This window comes from Echiichthys vipera, assembly GCF_963691815.1.
Source record: "Echiichthys vipera genome assembly, chromosome: 8".
NCBI classification, from domain to species: domain Eukaryota; kingdom Metazoa; phylum Chordata; class Actinopteri; order Perciformes; family Trachinidae; genus Echiichthys; species Echiichthys vipera.
Window position 1 is genome coordinate 11,022,785 of NC_139833.1, and position 8,973 is coordinate 11,031,757.

The 8,973-nt window shown below is 44.2% G+C and overlaps 1 protein-coding gene across 1 annotated transcript in view; it reads right to left on the reverse strand.

The window, feature by feature from the left end:
* The window catches only part of grik5 (glutamate receptor, ionotropic, kainate 5), a gene marked incomplete at its 3' end in the record, with an annotated part of 80,528 nt that extends 79,554 nt beyond the window's left edge, over positions 1 to 974 (reverse strand). The window contains exon 1 of the mRNA XM_083918494.1: positions 849 to 974. The remainder of the gene's footprint in view (positions 1 to 848) is intronic.
* Between the last annotated feature and the right edge of the window lie 7,999 nt (positions 975 to 8,973).

The following is an 8,973-nucleotide window of genomic DNA, read 5'->3' on the forward strand; positions in this document are numbered from 1 at the left end:
GATTTGGATGTGTCCACGGAGATAGATGGGCTTAGTAATATGCAGGACATTTCAGAGGCTGTGTCTAAGTATACGATTTCATCCAAGGCAACACATAGGGAGATAAAAAGGGGCTGAAATGATATGCAACCGGATTTTAATGCTCAGGGCATGCAACGTGAAATGAAGGCAACAAAGAACTAGTCAGGGAATCAGAGTATTCTCATTAGCTGGTTTACCCTCTTCAGTTTTGGCCCCTTTCCATCTCACCCTAATGAATGCAGTACACTGACACAGAACCAAAAAAACACTCTCAGAAGCAAAAAACCTCACTACTAATTAGTTCAAATTAACCCCAGGACCAATATGTAGGCATACACTCACACTCACTCACTCACACAAACACACCAACACACACACACACACACACACAGAGTGAGAGTGAGAGGGAGAGTGAGAGGGAGAGAAAGAAAGGCATCTCCTTCGCCTCTTTCTGACACCACTCTGATGCTGTTGTAAGCTTGGCTGTAAGATCACAATCTCTTTCTTTGGCAGACACACACACACACGCACACACACACACACATGCTCAAATTGCCTGGAGCAGAGGAAGCACAGGAAGGCAAATCCGCTGTGAAGACACCATACAACCAACACTGCAGAAAGACAGAGCATGTCTGTGTTTCTGCATACATGAGCTGAATACATGCTAATGACACACACACACACACACACACACACACACACACACACACACACACACACACACACACACACACACACACACACACACACACACACACACACACACACACACACACACACACACACACACACAAAAACCAAAAAGGAGAGAGAGTCCTACTTACAGAATGAATCAGACGGTATCAGAAGTGCTGTGCCATATTATCGCTGTAGTGGTGAGTCAACACAGGCATTGGGATCTGAGACCACAGGGTTTTAGCCCTTCAGCCGAGGGGGGGACGCCGTGGGGGAGTCAGAGGGGTTCACACTGTGTCATTGGGGGGTGAGGATGTAGAAGGAATCTAGAGGATTCATGTGTTTATACTCATAGATGGAGAAAATAATCCCTTTGGAGCAAGGCAAGAAAAATCAACAACTGATGAAAGGAGAGGTTCAATTCTGTGCACAAAGAAAATGAGGGATTGATCGGGCTGGTGCTTTTCTTCTTTCTATCTCTTACTTTGAGAAAAAAAAGCAACAAAACAAAACAGCAGTCCGTCTAGACAAATAAGAAAAGAAGGGAGTGAAAAATTAGTCAATCAAAAGGGGTCTCCACCTTTCCTGTTATGCTGTCTTTTTTTGCTTTCCTCTCCCCACCTCTTGTTTTTCTCTGGTTTGTGGATGGCCTATGAGCAGAGGTACGCCAGCATCAGAAAACCAATCACCTCACCAGACGAGGAGAGAACATAAAGGAGTAAATGACAAGCAGATGAAGGGGAGGATTTCCGACACCTGCTCTCTCCCTCTGTTTTTCTGCCTGCTTCTCTCTCTCTCTCTCCCTCTGTCTCTGTATTTCCAACTTGTATTTCCTTTCTACTAACGGCCCTCTCCCTCCCAGCCTGTGTTTTTTAGTGCATGGGCTTGCCACAGTACTGACTGAGGTGGATGCAGATAAAGTGAGATTCTCCAGAAGCTACAAACAGGGATGCTCCTCTTCTTTCTTTCTGTCTCCGCTTTCTTTCCTTCTCTTCCTTGTCTCTTCCTCACACACTGCATAGAATGACAATGAATCGCACACTGTCTACTGTGCCGACACTGGGTGTTTGCCTGGCTCTCTGCCTGACACTTGGAATAGGCGGTGTACCTGTCTTCCTGTCTGTCTGTCTGTATGTCTGACTGACTGTCTGTCGGTCTGTCTTACCAATCTCAGAGCTTGTCTGTCAGTATAGCTGTCTGTTTACCGGGCCATCTTTCAGTCTGTCTTCCTGCCAAACACAAAGATACAGACCAGGCAGGTGCAGGGGGGACATAAGCCTACTCTCCTGCTCAAGTGCCCCCCCTGGTGTAAATCCTTACCCCTTCCCTGCCCATTGCGCTAACTAGCCTCCAACACGGCACATGCAAATAAGAAAGAGATTCAAATTCTCCAAGAGGATTTCGAACAATTCTCTATTTTCCTTTTCTTGCCTCCTTTTCGTCTTTCTCCCTCTACCTGACTTCTTCTATTTTCTGCTTTTTTTTCACCCTCTTCTCCTCTCCTTAGTGCCAGTCTCCTTGCTCGTTATCTATTCTGGACAGTCTGTCCCTCCTCTCTCTCCGTCACCGAGGGATGATGAAGAAGAATGGTGCTGCTTCATAATGTATTTCTCCACGATGTGTGAGAAAGATGGTGAAAAAGAAAAAAGGGGAAATGTGGGAAAATGGGAGGCTCTTTTTTTTAAAATTGTTCCTTAAAAAAAGGGGAAAAAGTGCCCTCCTCCCCCACGACAAATCAGAGCAGAAACCTTCTCGAGGGGGGACTTTCAATTACTCGCTTTTGCCCTCAAGCCAATCTGGAAAAGTGGCCCAGCTCTGAGGTGTGCACAAAAGTGTCGTAATCTCGATAGGATATCCGGGCGATAAATCCGGACATGTCCGAAAGCTCCATGCCATTGCTCAAGCATCACTGCAGACTATTTAATTTAAAAGTCCGAGAAGCTCAACAGGTTGATTGGTTTGTTGTAGGTCACCCTCTGTTTTTCTCTACTTCCTGTAGACGGTTTCTGGTTTCTCAGTCTAGCTTGTGAGGCGTTAACTCTGCAACTTCAGTTCTCGCTGGGATGGTTCGGGCTGACGGCTGAAGATAGTGGAGGCGGTTAGGTGTGGAAAGCTAGTCGCTGGAGGGTGGATGTTGGTTCCAATGCTGCCCATTTGGTATCCATCTCTGCAAAGCCTCAGATCTGGAAGGAGAGGAAGAAGAGGGGCCAAGAAGACAGGAGAGAGAGAGAGTGAGAGTGCATGAAAAGGTTAGCATGGTGACATTTGTGTCACTCTGCCTTATCGCGTACGTCATTCTCCTCCCCGTCACACTCCACCCTGCCTGTCGTCCTGCTGTCTATTCCGTCCTTGTCACTCTTCCTCCGACTTTGCTGCTTGTTTTGCTCCTTCCTCCTCTCCACTCCTCTCACTCTATGATTTGATCCTTTCACTCTCTCCCAAACAAGCTCATCTTCAAACACTCTCTCCCGTCACATCTATCTTCTATTCCCTATATTCAATCTTATATCTGCACCCTGGCTGCTTTCACTCAATCATTTCTCCTGTATTTTCCTTCAATTCCAAGTTAGCTGTCCATCACACTCCACAGTGTCCAGGATGCATGTGATGGAGCACACTGAAGGCCGAAGAAAGACCTCTGATGGGTGAATGTGCCAGAGGCAGCTGGAGCACTGCAGTCCAGGCTCAAAGCATTGGTCAGGTACAAGTAGACATACTTGATGGATGAAGACAGCTTGATCTAGGCTCAGGCTGTAATTTTTATTCAAAATTCAAATTAGCAATCGAACTTGGTAAAACATAAAATATTTGACCTGTTACGATTTATTAAAAATTAAAATTCTGCGGTGTAGAAGTGCAAGATTATGTGCCGTGTAATCCCGTGGGGTCTTAACCTAAAACATGCTGTCCCTCTGATCCACTGCACGCCCTTGGTGAACTGTTGTTGCTCTCTTTGCTGACGCAAAAAGGAAATGAGAGACATGAGAGCTGCGCTGAATGGGTAATCATGACACCATCTGAGAGGTAATTGGAGTCAGCCTTTTGGATTCAACATCATAGATGGAGAAATGGTGTGAAAAGATTTGGCTGTTGGCAAACTTTGTAAAATGCAACTGCCTTAAGCTTGGCACCACAAATATAAAAAAAACAGTTTTATTGCTACAACATATTTAAGGACAAGGCTACAACAAGGGGTGCATTACATGTCAGTCTGAATTTGTTGAAACTACATTTTTTTGAAAAGGTGAAAGCTGTCTATCCTGGTATCAAACAAATAGGAGAGTAGTTGAAGTCAGCTCATGTTACCGTACAAAACACAATACAGGGATAATGGTTTGAAATATTTTGATACTGCAAACAGAGCTGGACTTCTTAGGGGTGAAACTGTATATTTTCTTTTTTATGTTTTAGGGTAAATGCAAATAATACAACCTCTTAGTCATCAAGCAGCACTGATTTTTTCAAAAAACAATATTCTATGTATAAATAAAGAGATAAAAATGTATAGCTGAAAATGTCCTCATCGATGTTTTTACCCAGAGAGACGTCTTTTTAAACTGTAAGACTCTTTGGCAGCATTTGAGACCTCTGACAGGCCATTATATTGGCATTTGATTTTGCTCTCATTTAATGTATGCAAATAAAGATTAGCGCCTTTTGGGAGCCTGATCAGATTTAAATTAACACTCTGATCAATGTTTCATCTCAACGCCTGTCACATTTGTGTGCCTTTATTATATTGTGCCAAGAAGACACACTCTTGAATCCCTTCAAACTAAAAATACTCCAGGCACACAGGTATTCATGCAGCTGACAGATGGAAAACAAATGTTGGTCTGAGCTTCGACAGACTTGGATGCCTGTTGAGTATCATTTTTCAATTCCTAAAAAATTACACCGCCTTTCGTTAAAGAGATTGTCTAAATCTAAATAAAGCAGCAGGATGTCAAATCCTAACCACCCAACAGGTATTCTCACCTCTGTTACTATGCAACACTTTGCACCTGTTGAATATATAAGTCAGTTTAGAATTCTAGTCGAAAGAAGCTCACAGCTGCGTGATGAATACCTTCTTAATGCAGAAAAGCACAAAGAAAGCATGCATTGCCTTAAAATTTGATGTCAACTGAGAGCCATGGAGTGACAATATTGTCTCTTTTAAAAGAACAAGACGAAACCATTACATAGGTTTAGTGATTCTTTCCTTTTTCCGAAGTCTGGTGAGGTGATGGCCCATTTAAAATGAGACATTAGAGGCCACTCAGTGTATCAGCTCCAATCAATACTGCTGTGTGGATAAATGTGACCCTTCTGTGACATCCATATCCTCTTAGGACCATTTAGGACGAGACCATGTGTGTGTTGGCTCACTGGTTCTGTTGGTTCTCAGTGTCTGCATGTGTGTGTGACGTGTGAAACGATGTAGGTGGGTGTGAATTGGTGTGCAGAAGGTAGATCAGCAAGGAGTGCAAAGACAAAGGTGCGTGTTACAAAGGCACGTGTCTGTGTATGCGTATGTCACAGCTGTCATGCCTGAAGCAATTAAACACATTGATCTACTTCATAACCTTCTGTTCCACCAATCCCACACACTGAGGCTGAACACAACTCTCTCCATTGTGTCACAGGCGCACACACATGAAACACTATCAAATTGATTGACAGGGAAATAGCACACACACACACACACACACACACACACACACACACACACACACACACACACACACACACACAGCAAAGAGACTCAAACGTCTTCGGTGTGTCTGAATTCAAACAGAATGTGGAGAGGAGCTTGAAGAGACCAAGAGAGGGATGGAGGTGAGGAGGGGGGGAGGGGTGACACAGCCAAAGAGGGGAGAGGGAGAAGCAAAGAGGGAATGGGGGGGGGGGTAACAAATTGAAGTGAGCCACTCAGATTTCATCCAAATCCATCAAACTGGACAGGCCTGTTTAATTCTCTATGGGAGGGAGATAAAGAGAGATGAATGTTGGACAAAAAGAGGACAGAAGGAGGGATGGAGGGAAACAGGTGGGGAGGTGGGTTGGACAGCGTGAGGGGGTGAGAGACAAACGGAAAATAAAGGGAAGACCCATCAGTGGAGGAAATGCTCTAACTGCAGACTGAAGACAAGCAAGCAGACAGAGAGATATAAGAAACAAGAAAATGAGAGGTCAAAGAGAATGGAAAGACGCAAAAAAAAAAAAGGAAGTGAAGGACGGACACTCACCCATTTCAGCGGGCTCTCCACAAGCGAACACAATCCCCGCTCTGTGATCCCATCCTGGGGAAAGGCGCAGCGAGATCCTGGAGCTCCCTCCGCTGAATACCAATGGGGCTGCTAATATCAGCTCACACACACACACACACTGGCACTGTGGAGGAATAAAAGGCACGAACGCACATAGTCAAGTCTGGGGTAGTTGTTTGAGTTAGCAGGGGGAAAAGCTGTTCAGTGATGCAAACAGCATATCACAATAGAAGAGACATTGCAGCACAACTGCATTTGCATTCCTTTCTTCCTCTCTTATTTTCTCTTTCTTCATGAAAAAAGCATCAGAGGCAGTGCACAAGCCAGAGGCATCAGTCCACACACGTACACACTGCTCACACACTGATATTTGCATCATATACAAATACTTACTGAGCCTATATTCAATCCCAGAAAGTCCCACAGTCGACTCTATTCTGGCTCACAGCTTCCAAGGGTGTTAGAGAGAAATGAGTTGTCCGCTATTTTTCTTCTCCCTCTCTGTGGATTCCCCTCTCAGTATCTGATGCAGAGATGAAAGGATATGAAGGCAGACTCTTCGTCCTTCCTTAATGTCTCCTCATATGCAGTGTACATCCAGTTTTTCTGTATCCATTTGTTGATCCGATTCGTCCGCCTGCCTGTGGACTTCGCTGTGATACAGCGAACACGACGGCAAACTGCATTCACTTAGTCACCCTCCCCGCTGCCTCTCTCTCCCTCTCTCTCCCTCTCTGTCTCTCCCCTTCCTCAATAGTATACCCGTACCTCCTTGGCTTTCTCAATCTAATCAGCTCTCCCTCTCTCCCTGCACCCTCCCACTCTCTCACCTCCCTCCCTCCTCATTCCCAACACCCACTCCTTTACACACTCTCTCTCTCTCGCTCTCTCCCTCCTAGGTATTTTTTCTCAAAGATGAATATCAACTCACCCCCACAACCTCTCTCTTCTTTCTGTCAGTCTCTGCGATAAGCCTTTAAAATAAGGGGAAAGGCAAAAAAAAAAAAAATGGCCATGAAGAAAACACACACGCCAACAGAGAGAGAGTGTAATCATAGGGATGTGTTACATCCCTAGCCAGGGTAAACTACCCTGACAGAGTTTGACATGCCTACATGCTCAGGGTGACAAACACTATCACACCACCACACAACTCGCCTCATACCCTATGACACACATTACGCACCGACAAACATATATACTGTATATTTACACACACAGCAGAATCAGATGTAAACACACAATTGGGCTCACATACTGAGGCGAATATTGACATGTCACGGATATGCACAAACACAAGCGGGAAAAGTAGAGGTAAACACACCAGACACACATACAAAAAACAAACATGAATCCTATCAGAGCATGGGGTTAGATCAAACATGAATGCGGGCATACACAGTGGTGAAAAGAAATGAGGTATATTTACTCAAATACTGTACAATTCTGAAGCATTCTGCTATTTGAACCTTACCTGCATGAGTAGTTACATTGTATACTACTTAATACTTCAACAGCACTAGATTACAGGCAAATGTAGTCTTTACTCCACCACGATTACTTCACAGCAATAGTTACTAGTTTTATTTGTAGATTAAGAGATGACAAGAAATAAAAGGAGAAAGATGACATGAATCCTTTCGGCATCAATCAGTAATGCCTCGCCCATCAGAGTGTGAAGTTTATGTAAAATACTGTATATAAAGTAGTTAAAATCATAACCTACTACATAATTAAAATGCTGTTTACACATTGATGCATATGTAATCATAATGCAAACCTTTAGAAAGGGCCTAACTGCAAACTGAGCATAGCGAGTATATTTTACATTGTCGTTTTTCAACTTCAAATAAATGAATATGCATACATACTGCACACTCACACATTGCTGAAAATTATCACTCTGCTCACCGGAGCACCCTGACAATTCATGCGGGACTCCCTTGAATGGAGCTGACATCCTCCTCACTATTTATAATGTTCACTCAAATAAGGCACAACTCCACAACAGCATGAGCCCACTGCGAGCGGGCAGCAGTCTCTGGAGAAGCCACTCACACTATATGATGTCACTGCCTGACTCCCATATCCCACTTCTATCACGCTACGGTGTCTCATCCTCCTTAACAAGAGTGGGACGTTGGCCTTTTGATGCCTTTGTTCCTCTCTGGTGCTCTGGTCGGTGGAAGTAGCCTTTTCAATATAGATCTTTTTCTTAACCTTGCAGCCCCAATGCCCCCTTAGCATTTCGTGTCCTCCAAGGCTATTAAACTCACCACAGTGTGTTGAATCATAGATTTTGTCACTCTGTGCATGAGGTGGCTCTTTAATTGCTAGTGACAACACTGCGTTGCCCTACAGTGATATTTGTACATTGGGATTTTACGAGATGTTCAGCTAAAAGATTGCTGATGGATTTTAAATGAACAAAACGACAACTAAATCTGCCATGTGCTTGTTACTAATTAATGCTCCAATACGACCAAAAATCTTAAATGCAGAGTGACGTAATGTAAGGTTAAGGCCTATTTGTGTCTCCCATATTGACTAATGCCCTCTGATTTGAGCCTTTGGATACAACAACTCTGGTTCGTCCACTAAGCTGTCCCCTAATCAAACAGGAAAGCAAATATAGTATGTGACAATGCGGAGCTGTCTCCTCTGCTTTGGTCTCAAACAGCCCCCCCACCAAACGCTTCATCATGTTTTCACCTATTCACTTTGCATCTCATAAAATAATGTGCATCTCAAGATGTCTTTGTCCAGTGGGCGGACAGTGCTGGAACACCTATTACTCACTCCTGCTTGAGCCTATTAGACTGCAGCCATGTCACGCCAGAGGCTCCCTTAGGCCATGGCATTTTTTTTTTCCAGCGTCTGTGTGGATATTTGGATATGACTGTTGCATTCTTCCGACTTGCAAATTTAAAATTCTTTAATAGGCTCTGTGTGTGTGTGTGTGTGTGTGTGTGTGGGGGGGGGGGGTTGTGTACACAGCTTTACCTCAGGCTGTGACCCACAG